This window comes from Mizuhopecten yessoensis, unplaced genomic scaffold, assembly GCF_002113885.1.
Source record: "Mizuhopecten yessoensis strain PY_sf001 unplaced genomic scaffold, ASM211388v2 scaffold4121, whole genome shotgun sequence".
Classification (NCBI taxonomy): domain Eukaryota; kingdom Metazoa; phylum Mollusca; class Bivalvia; order Pectinida; family Pectinidae; genus Mizuhopecten; species Mizuhopecten yessoensis.
The window spans coordinates 1128024-1152069 of record NW_018405386.1 but is presented as its reverse complement, the minus strand read 5'-3'; the positions used below and the strand labels follow the sequence as shown (position 1 = coordinate 1152069).

Sequence of the window (24046 nt, the reverse complement as noted above, 5' to 3'; positions counted from 1 at the left end):
GGCCAGTAACATGCTGGGATGAAGGGCTACCAAGTTTGTTCAAATAAATGACCTTGATTTATATTCAAGGTCACTGGGGTCAAATATCTTTAAAACCTTTAAACGACTTCCCCTAATTAACTGAGAGGCCTAGGGTGATGATATTTGGCCAGTAACATGCTGAGATGAAGGGCTACCAAGTTTGTTCAAATAAATGACCTTGATTTATATTCAAGGTCACTGGGGTCAAATATCTTTAAAACCTTTAAACGACTTCTTCTGAATAACCGATAGGCCTAGGGTGATGATATTTGGCCAGTAACATGCTGGGATGAAGGGCTACCAAGTTTGTTCAAATGAATGACCTTTGCCAATTTTTTATGAATTACTTTAAACTTTAAGTCAAGACGCTGATATTTTGCCTGTAGCTTTATTTTAGTCCTCTTTTAAGGTTACAATTGTGAGATTAATAACAGGTGAGCGAAGCAGGCCCATTGGGCCTCTTTGTTTACTGTTGAACTTCACACAAACAAGTCAAGAACACAATGGAGCCACTGGAACGTCCATTTTGTTGTAAGGCAACATATGTCTAACTGCACATAATCGTATTGATAGGTGCAAGATAAAAAGTGCATTATATATGCACATACGTCAATGTTACGTAATATATAACAATCCCCCGAGCACTGCTAAAATATATCGCATGATGTCTGATTCTTTATGCAATATGTTTCACAGAGAGACTGATGGGATTGGTAGTTTGTCAAGTCTATGTTTAAAATTATATATTATGAGACCTGGTACAGTTTTACAACACATCTGAAAAGAAGATTCATATCAGCTACAGTATTTGCCTTCAGTAGTAATTAGTCATCTGGGAAGATTTTAATGTATTCATCCACTTTTTGAATTAAAGTTGGCACAATTAAGGCTATATGCTACAAATACCTTTCTGCACGCTCACCTCCTTCCGAAAAGAGTCATACACAAAGAAACAAGATAAAATCTTTTATATTTGAAAGGTTCACAATAATGTGTTCATTAAAAACTAGTGATTTTTTAAATACAATTGGATGGAAATTGAGCCGTTTTCCCTTGGGAATTTAATCTGAATTTCCCCCTAACCCTGACTTCTTTTTCCAAATGCATTTTGTTTTCTAAAATCTATTAAATATCCTGCATACATTTCATTTTTTACTGACAGGTAGCTTTTGAATTTTATATAAGATGTGCATGCTTTGACAAACATTCTGATTGTTGTGTCCCACATAACAAAATTTAAATTATTAACACTTTTCAAATTTTACGAAAAATGTCCCAATATTTTCTCATTTGAAAAGGCACAAGCCAATATGAAAAGAAAATGAAAGTAGAAAAACTGGAGTCTGTGTCTGCCATTTCATTTTAATTTCTGGGCCATAATTTCTGAATCCCAGAAATTTTGTTATGTAAATTTCTTGATGGATGAATCATGACTGGGTGATATCTCTTGTAAACATCTCTTCTTCGGTCTGTATACGCCAAGGTTCAGGTCACAGAAAGATGGCAAGCCATAGGTTCCAAATAAATCAAGATATATTCATGTATTAGGTGCAAATCTTAAGGTTTTAAGGTCAGAGAATACTATAAAGTTAAAATCATGTTATTATTGTTTGAACCCTGCTTTATATCACATGAAAGTACATCAATACTCTTTGCACAACCGGAAATGTTGAAAAAAATCAGGGGAGACAACTCTTACAAAAGTCATGGGTATGATATAGAAAGTAGCATTTAGCCTTAACGAGTTTAGATAATTGAAGTGATATATTGTGTTAATGATTGAGCTGAAAAGTTTGAGCCTGCAGGGTTTAAAAGTCAAATTTGTTCCAATGAATTGTAACAATTGAACTATATATAGAAGGGGTCATGCATAGACATAAGTTCTTCATGGGCCAAATGTACAATGACATGAGGTTTTATAATTCTTCAGATCCTGATCAACTTCCTTCTCCAATTGAATCGAAGCTCAAGAAACAAGTACTGTCTATTTCACTTGACTTATGGCAATTACTCAATGAACACTTAAACAAAATTGTACATGTCATGCCTTATTGTATCAATCTCGCAAGTCAAGTCATTGCAGAGAAGCGTGAGTAATTCTCCTTTCTGTCAAATTAATTTTGTTTTCTATGAGCAGCATTTATGTTGTCTTTGTAGATGTCATATAGTTGGTTCTTTTTTTTTTATAGTTTTACAGCCAATTACAGGCCTAAAGCAAATAGGTGTTTTTATTTTCAAAAAATGATGAAAAGTCGAGGAACATCTTCCAACTTTCAATGAAAATAATGCTTTTTTTTCCCAAATCATGTAGGAACAGGCTGATGTAAATTTTAGATTTGTATAGGTAGTTTATTGTAAAGGATTTTTGTTTTCAAATGTAGTGTTTATATCAGATTTATTTATATTTTTACTTAAATGGCTGTGGGAGTGACAAAACAACAAAGGACTAATGCTGAGGTGATGTGGATTATTCTTTAAAACAAAAGTCTAATGTTCAAGTCAGTGGATCCTGTCATGAATTAACTCATTCACCCATGAACTTTTATAATGAACTATTCCAACCTTTGAAATTGAATAGTTCAAATGTGTCTTCAGGGGTGAATGAGTTTACATAAGAAAAGCACTACTGCTAAAGAGATTTTGTGAAACTAGATTTAAAAAAAGGCTCAAACTGAAACTGGAATTTCCAGTAAAAGTTGTGTAACTTTGTGTTTCCAAGGGCTGTAGAATTTGAAGAAGATTTACTATAGAGTTAATAAAGGTCTTCGGTTCAAGGTCATTAGTCGTCACATTGGCATCTTGTTATGATGCTGATGGTCAGAAAATACATTCATTTGATACATGTTGGATACTTGTATGTTCTAGATGTACATATTTGTAAATTGTCACCTTGACAAATTCAAAAATTTTGAAAATAAATGTACAAAGTTCTGATATAATTGTGACACATTAAAGATTTACATTTTATAGGTGTAACATAATTTACGTTGTCATGCGTATCGAAATGTATACTATCTATCTGTTTACCACAGAATTGTCGTCTGCTGTTAATAGTAACAGTAGACAGAAGTTCTGCAGTATACAGTCAATCAATTATTGTAAGCTTTGCTGGCGACACATGTCCCTATAATACATGACAAGATCTGTTGATCACTAATATGGAGGTATGGAGGATGTGGAAATTCTACCCTAGGCTGTAGAATTATGGGTCAGAACCTGTGCAAGCATTAGCTGTGACCCTAAATATCACACCTAGGATCGAGTGAGTGAGGATGTGGGTTGGATTGACGGATGAGTGGGAGGAGGGGGGGGGGGCTTAGAGGGTGTTTAAATTCACATATCCCATCATAATGGTTGATTCTTTTACTCAATGTCAAACAACCCAGTTTTAAGTTTGGTATTCAAGATGGCCACCATGGGCATTGATTGGCTAAGACAACTATTCTTATAATTCAAGTTCTATTTGGCTGACTTTGTTGATACTTTGTGGGCGTGATGTATTGGGGGTATTATTTATGTTGAACAAACATCTTTCAAGTTTTTGGTATTCATGATTGCTGTCTTAACCCCCTGGTTCGCTGATACAAATATGTTGGTTTCTGTGTTATTTCAGTTGTCATTTTTTGTGATAATTCATTAGAGTTCCAAGGACATTTGTACCATTGGTTTACAGTTCTGATGGAAAAACGTCAAGCCTGCCTTTAGTTTCAGACTGTTGAGTTTGGTTGTACATGTATCTTACAGAGGCGGTAGTGCAATTGATTAGCGTTACCTTCAGTGCTTTGGTTAAGTCTTAGTTACACTTCTGGTGTCTGAGGCCTGGAGACAGTGACACAATTGGTGGTATTACGACACCCAATGACCCCATACAGGACAGGAACCCAGACACAAGCTAATATCCTCTACTCCTCGATAAACAACCTTTTGTAGAAAAGAACCACTGTGCAATGAATATACAGAATTTATTCAGTTCTGCCGGCAATAGTCGGGTAAAGAATATATAAGTGGTGCGTTAAATGACCTATTGTTCCAGAAAGTCTCTCGTAGTGTGTTGTAATTAAAACGCAATCAGCTGTATTGAATTACAAGAGGTAAAATTTGCAACATATGAAACATGTGTATGCATTATTGAGGTTTTTCGTTTTGAAATTTATAAGTTTCTTTAGGTTCAACTTCAATGTAAAAATCATTAAAATTTCATGAATTTGTCATATTCACACGCTTTTGGAACTATGATGAACTGTTTTCATCGTAAGGTCAAGGTCAGAATGTGACCTTGTCCTTCTGTCTATCTTTCTGTCAGTCAGTCCATTTTGCATCAGTCTAATCCAGTTTATAATAGATAATGAAAGGAAATTCCTGATGCCGTCATTATAAACCACTTTTATGGTCATTTGCTACTCCCCACAAACTGTATTGGTTCTATTTATTGGCCAGTGTGTACAAGGACACAGAAAGAAGACGAAGTAGGGGATTGGCAATTATTGGGAGCACTGAAATGTCGTTAATAAAAATTGCTGTTTCCCTACATCCTGCCTCCTTTATCAAGGTTGTTCTATATGAGTTCTTCTATATATGAAAATCATTAAAGTTAAAGGGATAAAATCATGATCTTTTGAGTGATTGAATCAAAATCATAAAAATTCTTCAAAAACGTGTAATGATAAGCTTCTAAAAGACTTGACATAAAAGAGTAATGGCCACCCAAGAGCTGTATTGGGATGTCCTCTCCCAAAAGATTTGTGGAATTGAGGAAAAGACAACATCTTAAGGTAAATTGGTCGTAAGCAATGTCAGATTATAGCTTGATTGTGGCGATTTTTATTTCTTGGTTGTTTTGATTGAAGTGTGTACATTTACAATTTGTTCCTGACCAGTTAGCTTAGAATGTGAAAATTGCCCTTCGTAAGATGTGTCTTGTGCCAACCTCTTGTGAAAATCTGAGGTGCTTGTCGGAGTAAAGATAGCATTCAATATAATAAACATTGGATGTTTCGTGTACTTTATACTGTGGCATGCAGCATTCGAAAAAAAGAATTAGATATCTCAAATATCTTTGAGACTTACCAATGGTTTGGACATTTAAAAGGTTAATCAGAATGCATTTCAAAACTTAGAGAGTCCTGCCTAGTTAATGTATACAGAACTTGGAAGTTATGTTTGTGTTAAGTTTATGTTATTTTTTCTGTCTTTTAATTCAAAGACAATGATAGGTTGTAGCTATAGGCCTTTTTTACATTTTAAAACATTTTGAAAATATTTCCAGTTTGGTGGCAGAGAAGTCCACTAGCTTGGTCGGGATAGCTCCTTTATTGCATGATACTGTACAAATCAACAAATTGGAACTCTTTTGCATTGGAGGTAGAACACAGATTGCTGGCACCCTTTACCTTTTAAAGTAATCTGTATGTGTACTACCATTAGCACACAGGGCTTTAATAATAAAGTTACTATAAGTGGTCGGTTATTGACTGGTCCAGACAATTGATCTAAACGAACAAGCTCTACACTAATGGTCAAAAAACAGCACGAGGTCAACACTCTTACACGTAGTGTATATGTACTATAGTTGTACTCTTGTTTGTCCAGTGTAGGAAAAACAACCATTTAAAGGCCAATTACATTACAGGGATGTTTAAACAAGCTTATGCTACATAAGTCATTGTAGTTTACAATGTTCATATGGATGTGAATATTTTACTGTAAGAGTTTATTTTTAATATTCTGAAAAGTATATAACTAATATCTAAGATTTATGAAAGTGTATGTGTATCATACCATATTGTCATTTTATGATTGTAGACTGTCAAAAAACTCCCTAAGTGGCATTTGTATGATGCAACACATACCATATTTATCCGACAATAAGCAATGCCTGGTAATAAGCCCACCCTTATCAAATACAGTTCAGTAGAAATGCTAAGAGATGCTATTTTATTGTCTTGCAATATTCACCCCCATAATTCTAGCCTGAGTTTAGAGTTCATGTGTTGTCCCGCTGGGCTTTTTGCAGAATAAAGTCAGTACTAGACTACTGGGCTGATGAAATAAATTTTGTAATGTGTAAAATAGTGCCAAGTTAAATAACATGAAAATGTAAACTGATTCAGATTATAAACTGATTTCTGGAATTTTTCTCAATTCATTTATCAAAGCTGATGTCAATTGTTAAGAACCACAAATCCACAAATAAATCTAAACATTTCGAGATACAAAATAAATATCATGTTGATCACAAATGTATTTATATATGTAAGACTTCCCAGCCCACTACACCACAGGTGCATAATGTACCCCAGTCATGTACTTGTCGGTTCACATTGATTACATAAATTGAAGTATGTTCAATTCATTTGTAAGATATATATATTTTCAATGTTTGTGTTATTATTCTGTTCGTGTATCCACTTTTTTTTCACTGAAAAATATGATAATATTACAAAATTCATTTGAAAAGACAGCAAATAATATGTTTATCAATACAATAAAGTTTACAAAGTAATATTTGTTTTTATAAATCTGGACTTCATTGAAAGACCAAACATCGTTTCACACTGGATCAATGTACAATAAATTGATATTAACATTATTTAAGCCTTAAGACAAGGGATTGGAACTTGAAACCATGAGCAGATTGTTTTTTTAGTTGCATAAAATTTGAATAATTATGTAAATACTTGGTTCTTATTTTAAAGATAAAAGACAAAAAACTACCTCTTAGTTTGCATTGATCATGATTTGCCTCTTATAAACTGATTTATCAGAAGTAAATTGTTGTTTTGAAGGAAAAAAAGGTACACTGGTCTTGTTTTAGGATATTATGAGGGAGATAGGAAATGGTAGAATGCATATGATTAGTCTACATGACAGAAATAGATTGTTTACCAAGTGACCTATGGAAAGTCAATCCCTGACAGGCATAAATAAACGAGATATTTGTTAGTGTAACATATGGGTGTAATTGCATTTAGAACCCTTCGTTACGAGTCCATCATACTTTGTCATAGTTATTGATTTTTGATTTCTATAAGTTCGTTTAGTCCACATGTTATAAAATAACCGACATATTGTGTTTCATAATGCGACGTGTAAGTACTAATTCTATTTTATCCTAAAATGGATCTTGCTGTTATCATCCGATTTCCTTGCGCAGCATTGTACCAGGAAAGGGCTTAGGTTACTATTTGACATGCACACAGCTTTAAGCAGTACTATAGAGTCACTACGGGCCTGGGTTCATTCAGGTACACCAGCCAACTCTGTCGCAACACACATATGACATTGATTTAGGCACAGGTTAATTCCCAGTATATGTTTGCCACAGGGGTCAAAGGCTAAATGCAACCAGGACCGATTTCTGGACTTTCTTTCTGTAGTGAAAGTCATCCCTCTGTACTGTAAGTCGTGGTGTTATAATTTCATATATTAATATTTCAAATTGTATTCGTGCACATAATTTGACTTTTGATAGATCTAGACCAGTATCAGGATTAGAGTCGCAGGTGACTGAAAAATTCTGGAAAATTCCATTCTGAACTTTATAAATGTTCTGTGTTTTCATTATTTATATTTACACCTGTAGATCTATTTCTAACGTACACGTCAGACCAGAAAAATGTAGATTATGTAATAAATAAAATAAAAAATATCGAATTGATCACTGATCACAAAGAAAAGGTTGAATGTCTTATTGCCTTGTTTGGAAATATGCACTGAAATTCAATATTATGAATTGATAACATGAGTCATGATTTCAATTTAAGAAAAAGGAATTATGTAAGTCTGTAAGAATTGTTGGATTATTTTCCTGTAGATCGTATTGGTAGGCAGGTAAACAATGCCCGCCCTTGGTCTACATACATACGGTGCAACAAAGCACGTCGTGACCCGGTAGCTAGACGAGAACATTTACAACCAAGCAGTTCAATTGCTGTGCATAAGTATGACAAAAAAAATTAATCGCCTGCGCTGCAGTCTGGGTGCACATACTCAATGTACAGGAAGGATCAGCATGTTGAAGTGGAGTCTGCACGAAATTCACAGTTTTATGTATGTCTGTAGACTGAACGAGAGGGAAGGGGGGATACATACATAGACGACCTGCAGTGTGCCTACTTATGTGCATGTGTCTAGTGATGTGCTTGGCTGCACATGTACGGTGCCCATCTTCACATGTGCACCATGCATGTGCAATGAGTCAAATTCTTATCTCAAGTGCATAGGGTGCAGTATACATGCATGTTATTGTGCATGTCTTATAATTTGATTATATCTAAAATTAGTCCTCAGTGAAATCCAAATACGGTATAGAGACTGGTAAGTTTCTATTGAAATTTCATGTTTGTATCAACATTCTTAACAATTAGATTCGAAAATTAGACTATTTATTATTAATGTATGTGTTTTAAAAGGCAGGCGTTGGTTAGTCAACTGTATTTCTGCGTCCTTGTGTTGATTGCTTGTGTCTGTCTATTCCTCTGGTCGTTCATGCTTTTTACTGTTGTTGTTGTTGTTGTTGTATAACATATTCATGGTATACATCCAGAAATTCCTGCCATGTAAACGAAGGACGTTCCAATTCAAAGTTTTTCACCTAGCTGTATTTATGGCGATCTGTAACTCTTAATGAAGAACAATGTGGTAGATATGTATAGATTCTAATTAATGGATCTGGAGTGAACTTCTTAAGAGTTCCTATACATACATGATAAAGATGATTAATAAAGAATTCAGGATACTCAACACCATACGATCAGCTATAGATATATAGGTGACTGTCTTCAGGACTAGAAAATTGCATTTGAGGCCAACCAGAAAAGATCAGAAAACAGTTGTTGAGGATCCTTTTCTATTTATCATATTGTACTTCAATGGATGTACCGCCTTTAGGTTAGGTATCACCTATAACTCCTGTGTCCTTAGTCCCAAGGTCAAGGTCACAGTATTGAGTCAAACTTCATACTTGTTCAGGCAATGGCAACTGGAAAACTGAGAGAGCATTAAAATAACTGAAAGATAAGTGTACATATATCGTGACTAAATGAACTGATCAACATGCATCGTGTTATGTGTCATGACATGAACATTTGTCATAGTAGGGGACACTGTGTTCCTACATGGGGGATGTATTGTATCATGACTGGGTAAGAGACATGTATTGTATCATGACTGTAGGTGGGGGGATGTATTGTATCATGACTGGGTAGGGGACATGTATTATATCATGACTGTAGGTAAGTGGATGTATTGTATCATGACTAGGTAGGGGACATGTATTGTATCATGACTGTAGGTAAGGGACATGTATTGTATCATGACTGTAGGTAGGGGGATGTATTGTATCATGACTGGGTAGGGGACATGTATTGTATCATGACTAGGTAGGGGACATGTATTGTATCATGACTGTAGGTAGGGGACATGTATTGTATCATGACTGTAGGTAGGGGACATGTATTATATCATGACTGTAGGTAGGGGGATGTATTGTATCATGACTAGGTAGGGGACATGTATTGTATCATGACTAGGTAGGGGACATGTATTGTATCATGACTAGGTAGGGGACATGTATTGTATCATGACTAGGTAGGGGACATGTATTGTATCATGACTAGGTAGGGGACATGTATTGTATCATGACTAGGTAGGGGACATGTATTGTATCATGACTAGGTAGGGGACATGTATTGTATCATGACTAGGTAGGGGACATGTATTGTATCATGACTAGGTAGGGGACATGTATTGTATCATGACTAGGTAGGGGACATGTATTGTATCATGACTAGGTAGGGGACATGTATTGTATCATGACTAGGTAGGGGACATGTATTGTATCATGACTAGGTAGGGGACATGTATTGTATCATGACTAGGTAGGGGACATGTATTGTATCATGACTGTAGGTAGGGGGATGTATTGTATCATGACTAGGTAGGGGACATGTATTGTATCATGACTAGGTAGGGGACATGTATTGTATCATGACTAGGTAGGGGACATGTATTGTATCATGACTAGGTAGGGGACATGTATTGTATCATGACTAGGTAGGGGACATGTATTGTATCATGACTAGGTAGGGGACATGTATTGTATCATGACTAGGTAGGGGACATGTATTGTATCATGACTAGGTAGGGGACATGTATTGTATCATGACTAGGTAGGGGACATGTATTGTATCATGACTAGGTAGGGGACATGTATTGTATCATGACTAGGTAGGGGACATGTATTGTATCATGACTAGGTAGGGGACATGTATTGTATCATGACAAGGTAGGGGACATGTATTGTATCATGACTAGGTAGGGGACATGTATTGTATCATGACTGTAGGTATGGGGATGTATTGTATCATGACTAGGTAAGGGACATGTATGGTATCATGACTGGGTAGGGGACATGTATTGTATCATGACTCTAGGTAGGGGACATGTATTGTATCATAACTATGTAGGGGACATGTATTGTATCATGACTGTAGGTAGGGGACATGTATTATATCATGACTAGGTAGGGGACATGTATTGTATCATGACTGTAGGGAGGGGGATGTATTGTATCATGACTGTAGGTAGGGGACATGTATTGTATCATGACTAGGTAGGGGACATGTATTGTATCATGACTAGGTAGGGGACATGTATTGTATCATGACTAGGTAGGGGACATGTATTGTATCATGACTAGGTAGGGGACATGTATTGTATCATGACTAGGTAGGGGACATGTATTGTATCATGACTAGGTAGGGGACATGTATTGTATCATGACTAGGTAGGGGACATGTATTGTATCATGACTAGGTAGGGGACATGTATTGTATCATGACTAGGTAGGGGACATGTATTGTATCATGACTAGGTAGGGGACATGTATTGTATCATGACTAGGTAGGGGACATGTATTGTATCATGACTAGGTAGGGGACATGTATTGTATCATGACTAGGTAGGGGACATGTATTGTATCATGACTAGGTAGGGGACATGTATTGTATCATGACTAGGTAGGGGACATGTATTGTATCATGACTAGGTAGGGGACATGTATTGTATCATGACTAGGTAGGGGACATGTATTGTATCATGACTAGGTAGGGGACATGTATTGTATCATGACTAGGTAGGGGACATGTATTGTATCATGACTAGGTAGGGGACATGTATTGTATCATGACTAGGTAGGGGACATGTATTGTATCATGACTAGGTAGGGGACATGTATTGTATCATGACTAGGTAGGGGACATGTATTGTATCATGACTAGGTAGGGGACATGTATTGTATCATGACTAGGTAGGGGACATGTATTGTATCATGACTAGGTAGGGGACATGTATTGTATCATGACTAGGTAGGGGACATGTATTGTATCATGACTAGGTAGGGGACATGTATTGTATCATGACTAGGTAGGGGACATGTATTGTATCATGACTAGGTAGGGGACATGTATTGTATCATGACTGTAGGTAGGGGACATGTATTGTATCATGACTGTAGGTAGGGGACATGTATTGTATCATGACTGTAGGTAGGGGGATGTATTGTATCATGACTGTAGGTAGGGGGCATGTATTGTATCATGACTAGGTAGGGGACATGTATTGTATCATGACTAGGTAGGGGACATGTATTGTATCATGACTGTAGGTAGGGGACATGTATTGTATCATGACTGTAGGTAGGGGACATGTATTGTATCATGACTGTAGGTAGGGGACATGTATTGTATCATGACTGTAGGTAGGGGACATGTATTGTATCATGACTGTAGGTAGGGGACATGTATTGTATCATGACTAGGTAGGGGACATGTATTGTATCATGACTCTAGGTAGGGGACATGTATTGTATCATGACTGTAGGTAGGGGACATGTATTGTATCATGACTGTAGGTAGGGGACATGTATTGTATCATGACTAGGTAGGGGACATGTATTGTATCATGACTAGGTAGGGGACATGTATTGTATCATGACTAGGTAGGGGACATGTATTGTATCATGACTAGGTAGGGGACATGTATTGTATCATGACTAGGTAGGGGACATGTATTGTATCATGACTAGGTAGGGGACATGTATTGTATCATGACTAGGTAGGGGACATGTATTGTATCATGACTAGGTAGGGGACATGTATTGTATCATGACTAGGTAGGGGACATGTATTGTATCATGACTAGGTAGGGGACATGTATTGTATCATGACTAGGTAGGGGACATGTATTGTATCATGACTAGGTAGGGGACATGTATTGTATCATGACTAGGTAGGGGACATGTATTGTATCATGACTAGGTAGGGGACATGTATTGTATCATGACTAGGTAGGGGACATGTATTGTATCATGACTAGGTAGGGGACATGTATTGTATCATGACTAGGTAGGGGACATGTATTGTATCATGACTAGGTAGGGGACATGTATTGTATCATGACTAGGTAGGGGACATGTATTGTATCATGACTAGGTAGGGGACATGTATTGTATCATGACTAGGTAGGGGACATGTATTGTATCATGACTAGGTAGGGGACATGTATTGTATCATGACTAGGTAGGGGACATGTATTGTATCATGACTAGGTAGGGGACATGTATTGTATCATGACTAGGTAGGGGACATGTATTGTATCATGACTAGGTAGGGGACATGTATTGTATCATGACTAGGTAGGGGACATGTATTGTATCATGACTAGGTAGGGGACATGTATTGTATCATGACTAGGTAGGGGACATGTATTGTATCATGACTAGGTAGGGGACATGTATTGTATCATGACTGTAGGTAGGGGACATGTATTGTATCATGACTGTAGGTAGGGGACATGTATTGTATCATGACTGTAGGTAGGGGACATGTATTGTATCATGACTGTAGGTAGGGGACATGTATTGTATCATGACTGTAGGTAGGGGACATGTATTGTATCATGACTAGGTAGGGGACATGTATTGTATCATGACTGTAGGTAAGGGACATGTATTGTATCATGACTGTAGGTAGGGGACATGTATTGTATCATGACTAGGTAGGGGACATGTATTGTATCATGACTGTAGGTAGGGGACATGTATTGTATCATGACTAGGTAGGGGACATGTATTGTATCATGACTGTAGGTAGGGGACATGTATTGTATCATGACTAGGTAGGGGACATGTATTGTATCATGACTGTAGGTAGGGGACATGTATTGTATCATGACTAGGTAGGGGACATGTATTGTATCATGACTGTAGGTAGGGGACATGTATTGTATCATGACTAGGTAGGGGGATGTATTGTATCATGACTAGGTAGGGGACATGTATTATATCATGACTAGGTAGGGGAATGTATTGTATCATGACTGTAGGTAGGGGACATGTATTATATCATGACTAGGTAGGGGAATATATTGTATCATGACTGTAGGTAGGGGACATGTATTGTATCATGACTAGTTAGGGGGATGTATTGTATCATGACTGGGTAGGGGACATGTATGGTATCATAACTAGGTAGGGGGATGTATTGTATCATGACTGTAGGTAGGGGACATGTATTGTATCATGACTAGGTAGGGGACATGTATTGTAACATGACTGTAGGTAGGGGACATGTATTGTATCATGACTAGGTAGGGGACATGTATTGTATCATGACTGTAGGTAGGGGACATGTATTATATCATGACTTGGTAGGGGAATGTATTGTATCATGACTGTAGGTAGGGGACATGTATGGTATCATTACTGGGTAGGGGACATGTATGGTATCATGACTGGGTAGGGGACATGTATGGTATCATGACGAGGTAGGGGACATATATTGTATCATGACAAGGTAGGGGACATGTATTGTATCATGACTAGGTAGGGGACATGTATAGTATCATAACTAGGTAGGGGACATGTATTGTATCATGACTGTAGGTAGGGGAATCTACTGAATCAAACAAGGTAGGGGACATGTATTGTATCATAACTATGTAGGGGACATGTATTGTATCATGACTAGGTAAGGGACATGTATGGTATCATGACTGGGTAGGGGACATGTATGGTATCGCGACAGGGTAGGGGACATGTATTGTATCATGACAAGGTACGGGACATGTATTGTATCATAACTAGGTATGGGACATGTATGGTATCATGACTGTAGGTAGGGGACATGCATTATATCATGACTAGGTAGGGGAATATATTGTCTCATGACTGTAGGTAGGGGACATGTATTATATCATGACTTGGTAGGGGAATGTATTGTATCATGACTGTAGGGAGGTGTATGTATTGTATATGTATGGTATCATGACTGGGTATGGGACATGTATTGTATCATGACTAGGTAGGGAGATGTATTGTATCATGACTAGGTAGGGGAATGTATTTATGGTATCATGACTGGGTAGGGGACATATATTGTATCATAACTGGGTAGGGGACATGTATTATATCATGACTGTAGGTAGGGGACATGTATGGTATTATGACTGGGGAGGGGACATGTATTGTATCATGACTGTAGGCAGGGGAATCTATTGAATCAAACAAGGTAGGGGACATGTATTGTATCATAACTAGGGAGGGGACATGTATTGTATCATGACTGTAGGTAAGGGACATGTATTGTATCATAACTATGTAGGGGACATGTATTGTATCATGACTTTAGGGGACATGTATTGTATCATGACTGTAGGCAGGGGAATCTATTGAATCAAACAAGGTAGGGGACATGTATTGTATCATAACTATGTAGGGGACATGTATTGTATCATGACTTTAGGGGACATGTATTGTATCATGACTGGGTAGGGGACATGTATGGTATCATGACTGTAGGTAGGGGACATGCATTATATCATGACTAGGTAGGGGAATATATTGTCTCATGACTGTAGGTAGGGGACATGTATTTTATCATGACTGTAGGTAGGGGACATGTGTTATATCATGACTGTAGGTAGGGGGATGTATGGGATGTATTGTATCATGACTAGTTAGGGGACATGTATGGTATCATGACGAGGTAGGGGACATATATTGTATCATGACAAGGTAGGGGACATGTATGGTATCATGGTTGTAGGTAGGGGACGTGTATTGTATCATGACTAGGTAGGCGACGGGTATTATATCATGACTATGAAGGGGGCATGTATTGTATCATGACTAGGTAGGGGAATGTATTGTATCATCAGACATGTATAGTATCATAACTAGGTAGGGGACATGTATTGTATCATTACTGGGTAGGGGACATGTATGGTATCATGACTAGGTAGGGAACATGTATTGTATCATGACTAGTTAGGGGGATGTATTGTATCATGACTGTAGGTAGGGGACATGTGTTATATCATGACTGTAGGTAGGGGGATGTATGGGATGTATTGTATCATGACTAGTTAGGGGGATGTATTGTATCATGACTGGGTAGGGGACATGTATGGTATCATGACTGGGTAGGGGACATGTATTGTATCATGACAAGGTAGGGGACATGTATGGTATCATGGTTGTAGGTAGGGGACGTGTATTGTATCATGACTAGGTAGGGGACGGGTATTATATCATGACTATGAAGGGGACATGTATTGTATCATGACTAGGTAGGGGACATGTATTGTATCATGACTGTAGGTAGGGGAATGTATTGTATCATGACTGTAGGTAGGGGAATGTATGGTATCATCACAAGGTAGGGGACATGTATGGTATCATGACTGGGTAGGGGACATATATTGTATCATAACTGGGTAGGGGACATGTATTATATCATGACTAGGTAGGGGAATGTATGGTATCATGACTAGGTATGGGACATGTATGGTATCATGACTGGGTAGGGGACACGTATTGTATCATGACTAGGTATGGGACATGTATGGTATCATGACTGGGTATGGGACATGTATGGTATCATGACTAGGTAGGGGACATGTATTGTATCATTACTGGGTAGGGGACATGTATTATATCATGGCTAGGTAGGGGAATGTATGGTATCATGACTAGGTAGGGGACATGTATTATATCATGACTGTAGGTAGGGGACATGTATGGTATCATGACTGGGTAGGGGACATGTATTGTATCATGACTAGGTAAGGGACATGTATGGTATCATGACTGGGTAGGGGACATGTATTTTATCATGACTGTAGGTAGGGGACATGTATGGTATCATGGCTGGGTATGGGACATGTATTGTATCATGACTAGGTATGGGACATGTAAGGTATCATGACTGTAGGTAGGGGACAGGTATTGTATCATGACTAGGTATGGGACATGTATGGTATCATGACTAGGTAGGGGAGTAGGGGACAGGTATTGTATCATGACTAGGTAGGGGAGTAGGGGACAGGTATTGTATCATGACTAGGTAGGGGGATGTATTGTATCATCACAAGGTAGGGGACATGTATGGTATCATGACTGGGTATGGGACATATATTGTATCATGCCTGTAGGTAGGGGACATGTATGGTATTATGACTGGGTAGGGGACATGTATTGTATCATGACTAGGTAGGGGACATGTATGGTATCATGACTGGGTAGGGGACATGTATTGTATCATGACTGTAGGTAGGGGACATGTATTATATCATGACTGTAGGTAGGGGGATGTATTGTATCATGACTGTAGAGATGGGGATGTATTGTATCATGACTGTAGGTAGGGGACATGTATTATATCATGACTGTAGGTAGGGGGATGTATTGTATCATGACTGTAGAGATGGGGATGTATTGTATCATGACTGTAGGTAGGGGGATGTATTGTATCATGACTATAGGTAGGGGGATGTATTGTATCATGACTAAGTAGGGGACATGTATTGTATCATGACTAGGTAGGGGACATGCATGGTATCATGACTAGGTAGGGGAATGTATTGTATCATCACAAGGTAGGGGACATGTATGGTATCATGACTAGGTATGGGACATGTATTGTATCATGTCTGTAGGTAGGGGACATGTATTGTATGATGACTTGGTAGGTGGGTAGGGGACATGTATTGTATCATGACTGTAGGAAGGGGACATGTATTATATCATGACTGTAGGTAGGGGGATGTATTGTATCATGAGGGACATGTATGGTATTATGACTGGGTAGGGGACATGTATTGTATCATGACTAGGTAGGGGGCATGTATGGTATCATGACTGGGTAGGGGACATGTATTGTATCATGACTGTATGTAGGGGACATGTATGGTGTCATGACTGGGTAGGGGACATGTATTGTATCATGACTAGGTAGGGGACATGTATTATATCATGACTAGGTAGGGGAATGTATTGTATCATGACTGTAGGTAGGGGACATGTATTATATCATGACTGTAGGTAGGGGGATGTATTGTATCATGACTAGGTAGGGGACATGTATGGTATCATGACTAGGTAGGGGAATGTATTGTATCATGACTGTAGGGAGGGGGATGTATTGTATCATGACTGTAGGTAGGGGACATGTATTGTATCATGACTAGTTAGGGGACATGTATGGTATCATGACTAGGTAGGGGGATGTATTGTATCATGACTAGGCAGGGGACATGTATGGTATCATGACTGTAGGTATGGGACATGTATTGTATCATGACTGGGTAGGGGACATGTATAGTAGCATGACTGGGTAGGGGACATGTATTGTATCATGACTAGGTAGGGGACATGTATGGTGTCATGACTAGGTAGGGGAATGTATTGTATCATGACTGTAGGGAGGGGGATGTATTGTATCATGACTGTAGGTAGGGGACATGTATTGTATTATGACTAGTTAGGGGACATGTATGGTATCATGACTAGGTAGGGGACATGTATGGTATCATGACTAGGTAGGGGACATGTATTGTATCATGTCTGTAGGTAGGGGACATGTATTGTATCATGACTGAGTAGGGGACATGTATTGTATCATGACTAGGCAGGGGACATGTATGGTATCATGACTGTAGGTAGGGGACATGTATTGTATCATGTCTGTAGGTAGGGGACATGTATTGTATCATGACTTGGTAGGGGACATGTATGGTATCATGACTGGGTATGGGACATGTATGTATCATGACTGTAGGTAGGGGACATGTATTGTATCATGACTTGGTAGGGGACATGTATGGTATCATGACTGGGTAGGGGACATGTATTGTATCATGACTAGGTAGGGGACATGTATTGTATCATGACTGTAGGTAGGGGAATCTATTGAATCAAACAAGGTAGGGGACATGTATTGTATCATAACTGTAGGTAGGGGACATGTATGGTATCATGACTGGGTATGGGACATGGGACATGTATGGTATCATGGCTGTAGGGAGGGGACATGTATTGTATCATGACAAGGTAGGGAACAGGTATGGTATCATGGCTGTAGGTAGGGGACGTGGATTGTATCATGACTAGGTAGGGGACATGTATGGTATCATGACTGTAGGTAGGGGACGTGTATTGTATCATGACAAGGTAGGGGACATGTATGGTATCATGACTGTAGGTAGGGGACGTGTATTGTATCATGACTAGGTAGGGGACATGTATGGTATCATGGCTGTAGGAAGGGGACATGTATTGTATCATGACTAGGTAGGGGATGTGTATTGTATCATGACTAGGTAGGGGACGTGTATTTGTATCATGACTAGGTAGGGGATGTGTATTGTATCATGACTTTGAATTTGATTTGTAATTTGAATCACAAAATGTTTCACAGTTACAGAATATTCAAAATCAGTTGACCTCCAAAACCTGGCTCATTCTTTAATGACTAAACCTGTTAATAGGACGTAAAGCACAATCAAACCAAAACCAGTCATTTTTTGTGGCAATAATAGTATTTTAATGATCCATTCATTTCAATTTGTATGCAGGGTATTTTTAAGGTTTTGCGTATCCAGGACAGAAAGGACAACTGCTGTATTTATAGTTTGTCCATGCACAGCTGTCAAACCAGTAAAGTGCAGTGGGGTCCTTACATTCCAGGAATCACAACTGGATTTCGCGGATGATTCAGAAAGGCAGGAATGTTGTCAGAGACATTTTGGAGTGTTTCTTGGAATTTTGACAAGAAAATAAAAACCAAGTCATATCCTATTAACATGAACTTAGTCTTCATTGAGCTGATGTAACTCTGACCATAAATCTGTGTCACGTAGACCGAGTCTAAACATGTCGTCTTTACATCACAGGATTGATCGATCAAGACATCTTTACATTTTAGTTTCTACAATCTGTCTTTCCACTTCAGTTTCTACAATCTGTCTTTCCACTTTAGTTTCTACAATCTGTCTTTCCACTTCAGTTTCTACAATCTGTGGAAATAACAATCTGTCTTTCCACTTCAGTTTCTACAATCTGTCTTTCCACTTCAGTTTCTACAATCTATTTTTCCACTTCATTTTCTACAACACAAATGTTTTCTTTATATTGGTTTCTACAAGAACAGTTTGCATCCAGTTTCTGCATCATATCTTCACATGTTACATCAACTGTAATTAAGGTACAATAATTGGGTTGTTTAATGTTTAAGTCATTGCTTTATTTCTGGAATATATATATTAATAAAGCAGACTTTGCTTTAAATATACACATTAGCAGTAGACGAGACCTTTATCAAGATATATAAACCTATCCTTGTATGTTAATTTGAGTTTGTTAATAGATCAAAAATAGGCCCTAATTTGTTACAGAACCTTAGGTCGGTGAATTGCAACTCAAAACAAGTTCAAAAACATAAATTGACATATCACTGTGTATTCATATATTTAAAAATAGTTCATTGAACCCATATATTAATCTTATGATAAGTTATGAAATTGTTTTTCTTGTTTTGAGGTGATGTTACATTGCCTCAATCTTTTGATACCATATTAGACCTAATAAGAACACTGCCCGTACAAAAACATTAGGGGATATGCTTAATGAATCCCTTTCAGCCCAAAGCGATTGTGTCCATGTGTGTCCAGATTGTCCAAAACTGCCCCCTGTAACACTTGTTTACATTTGTCACATATAGTCGCTACGGAAGTGACTCACATATCTGCAAATTGTTTGCAAGATCTTGCAGCAGAACTTCCTGTTTAAAAATGTTGCTAACTGGTTATGTTTCAGTGAAAAATGGCGATGTTTGATTTTTTCTCAGATAATCGTGACCAACAATATGATCATTCAGAAACGATGGCAGACCTCAAAGGCTTGAGCGGTGATGACATTGTTTACAGTCGATTTAGATGATAAAGTTTGGTTAGTGACAAAAAAAACCAACAGAATCAGAAACGACCAGACCTTCTTGATTTGAATGATGGAACCGATATCGATGTCTCAGATTTTGAACAGACAGATCTATTGAAGTAAGCACCATGTCAATGGATTTATTTAATTCTTTCCAAGAAAAATTGGGGGGAAGGGGGGGGGGGGTACACTTACAGGGGGCAGGTGCACCTATAAGGTCAAATAAGGTAAGAAGGAAGTATTATTAATTTTAAACCAACCAAAAAATTGTTCAAAAGACAATGACTGACTGACAATTTGAACGAGTCCCTTATAAATACAATTAGATATACTTTGGCTGAACAAAGTCGAAGTTTTAGTAGAACCATAATCAATATTTCCAATTGAGTATATGGATATATGGTATAACGACCGCAGTGTATTGCAATATAGATATACAATTACTGCTCTGCAGAATGATGTACACTGTTCATAGCAGGTTCGGAGCATGTCACATATTTTATGCAACTGGTATTTCCATAATTATACTTTCTAGGACATTCTTCATGATTCAGGCTATGCATGTGGCATGTTCACTCCTGAAATAGCTTATATATAGCTCTGTCTTGTTGGAACATTCTTAAAGGTCAGCTGAGGTGACCAGATGGTTTAAGCTTATTTGGTGTTTGTGCTATATAGCACTGCAAAACTATTTATTTTTCATTTTAAAATCTTAACAAAAACAGATTATTGATTCTGAACAGGTTTTCCATAGAATACACATCTGATACCTTAAGGTGAACAAAAAATGGGGAAAAAATGCTCTTTCAATTTGTTAAAGGGTTCATTATCAATTTTAAACAAGTGAAATATTCGTTTAGAAATAGATTGTAGGCCAGGTATAGATTTAATATGGGCTGTTGGTATGTGTGATATGATGTGGCCTTATGTGACATGGAAATGGATGTCAGTCGATGCATTGCGATGCATTGGTGTACATATATAGATATATAAACAAATTGTAACAGTCTCTGTGAAGTATTTCCCGTACAGGAGTTGCTTGGTTCACAGAAGACAGTTTTATATATGTGAGTAGTACAATGATTCAGAATAGAGTCTATATTTAGTTCGTAAGAAAGGTAGAAGTGATAATGGCCCAGCAGATGTCACCGAGTTTACACCGAGGTCACGATCGTCGCCGGGGTCAACATGCCCTCGACTACCCAGATAGTCATCGTGGGATATTAATGTTTATAAATGCATTTCCTAAACAGCAACATTTATCGCTTATTGAAATCACAAATAGTGGTGTCGGACCTAATGGTTCCCAGATATCAAAGCAGTGTTTCGGTCAAGGCTTTGTGTACGCTGTTATCTATTTTTAATCAAGGTTTACCTATATAGAAGCACCCAGGTGTATGTCTTTGTCAGAGTTAATTGAAACAACTGTGTGTCAATTGTAACACCAAACCTTTCACTGGGAATATAAATGAGTTTTCCTGAGAGAGGAGTATTTACTGATAAGTGATCGTGTGATTATTTTGGTCGTATAAAGTATTTTAGAAGGTGGTTTTACGATTGTTTTGTCGGTTTGGCTGCTAAGAACATTTATAAAGACCATGGATGGTAAAAATTATAAAAAATCATTGTGGACCAGCACACTTGGAAACATTTGGAACAAAGAAAAAAAGCTGCTCACTTATTAGTCCGGTTATGGCAGTGATGAAAAAATGGCAGATCTGCACTCTCCAATTGTAGCAGTTGGGCTGCCAAGCCCCATATTGCGTTCTCTATTTTCCATTCTTGTCTTTTCCTGGTTTTGTCTTCCTGGACACCTCTGGTTAGCCCATTGTTATTACCATGTGTCCTAGCGAGGTGTTATTTCATTGTGGCGGAATTTTTTAATTTAATACCATTGAAATATCCCCCCCCCCCCCCTNCAATAGATGACACCGTTGTCATGCGATATTATAGTTGTTAAGATTTAATACCAAGCCTCCAAACTAGTATAAATGTATCGATACATATTTTTTTTGAGCACCAAAGAAGTCTATGAATTTGAAAAAAAAGGTAAAGTGAGCAAGATTGACGGTTTATTTCTCAAATCTTGAATGATCTAGATGTCAAGTTGATCTTCATATTCACATTGTCCTGATGTGCACATACATTGTGCTTCTCTGTGCTTAAATATATTTTTGTGTCAAATTTAAATTTGAATGTTTTAACTATAAATATAGATATGATAGATAGCAGTGCGGGTATTGTGCTAGGATAGATTTCAATGGTGACTTTAGTGCCATCTATAAAAAGTTTTTATCCTATTTATGAAGCACCATATATCTTTATCATGGTAATATTTAGGTTTGAAATGTGAACTATGCTGTTATAAGATAGTTTTCAAAAGGGGCACATCGTAATTAATGTTAGTACATACTTCTAAGTCTGTTGCAGCTAAACAATTTGTTCATCAGGAGCTATCAACAATGTAAAGAGATATTTAAGACTTTTCTTGTGGTGGTGTTGACCTTAAAGAAATCAATGAAATTGAAATGCTTGCAAAGAATTTTTCTCCATCTATCAGTGTGAATAAATAAGGACAATGCCGGGGCGCCAGACAAATAGAGCTATGGTTTCCATGACGTGCTACGTGACGCTGTTTTGGGAATTACCAATGTGCAGCAAGCAGACGCGATATCACTTGAGGTTTATTGACCTGGTATATATAGCGGACCCAGGCGGGCCACACCTGGAGAGTTGAGGTCGCAGGCGCAGACAAAGCATGTGAGCGCTAACGGGACCTAATGGACTGCTGCGTCCTTGAGCCCACCAGTTTTGGCACAAGAAACCATCCACCAAAAGTGGCAGACCACATATATCAAACAACAGTTGAGGAGTGGTGCCTGTGACTTGTTACATGACTAGTTTTTCTACTTATTCCGTCTTAAGATATTTTAAGCATGCAACATTTTTCCAGAGCTCACCAGTTTTTCTACAATGGTAGTGGAGAATGTTGCAACATCATTGTCCATTTGAATAGAATATGATTGGCTTGAATAGAAACAAATGTATATATATTTTCAAGAAGACTACTTTTGATGCTAAGTTTACTTGAAGCCTTCTAATCAAGAGCATATCACCTTTTATCGCCAGACATGTGTGTTTCAGACACAAGTTTTGCAGATTCTTCTTGTGTTCAACAGTAAAATTAGAAATAAAACAAAACAAAAAGAATTTAAAAAGAAATTGGTAAATGGTGTGTTATGTTAATTCATGCTCTTTCCTTCCTTATCTTTTGCAATTAGTTTTCAAGATTTTGAGGAAATTTAAACCTAGTACATTTAACGACCCACAGCGGTCACATATTGACATGTCTTGTTTAAAATGGTTCGTGAATTTCAAAGGTCGTTGGCATTTGTTATATCATGTTGTTGGAATTTAATTGGCCACGTTGGGTTGATTTGATGATGTATATTCGGATAATGACTTTACAGCCGTGACAAAAGTGTCATCAGAGGTTTTGTAGCTATGTCGTAACGAGGGGGAACATATATACTCCATGTTGTGGTGTTGCCACCTTATCCAGTGTTTTGCGGATTTCATCTAGAGTTTTCCCTTGGAGGTGATTCGCGCGAGAAAACTGATTAGATTTTGGGGTAAAAGCTGAAAGAGCGGGTAATTGGCGTCGGAGTAGTACTTGATGTCCAGATGCAGGGCCACCATCTTGTCTGCCACCCAGTCAAGCGGCCCTCCAGTTTTGCTTCCTATTCTAACGTA

At 37.9% G+C, this 24046-nt stretch overlaps 2 protein-coding genes across 4 annotated transcripts in view; one reads left to right on the top strand and one right to left on the bottom strand.

Moving 5' to 3' along the window:
- The window catches only part of LOC110448568 (nuclear receptor subfamily 1 group D member 2-like), a 118655-nt gene that overhangs the window by 10017 nt on the left and 84592 nt on the right, over window positions 1–24046 (top strand). Inside the window, exon 1 of one of the 3 annotated variants that reach the window (XM_021494878.1) lies at window positions 8175–8337. The exons of the other annotated variants lie outside the window; for them this stretch is intronic. The gene's annotated coding sequence lies outside the window, so the exon portion shown is untranslated. Of the gene's footprint in view, window positions 1–8174; window positions 8338–24046 lie in introns of those variants that run through there. 3 annotated transcript variants of the gene reach the window in all.
- LOC110448569 (protein C12orf4-like) overlaps window positions 1–24046 on the bottom strand; it is a 65769-nt gene that overhangs the window by 41060 nt on the left and 663 nt on the right. The gene's annotated exons all lie outside the window — the stretch shown is intronic.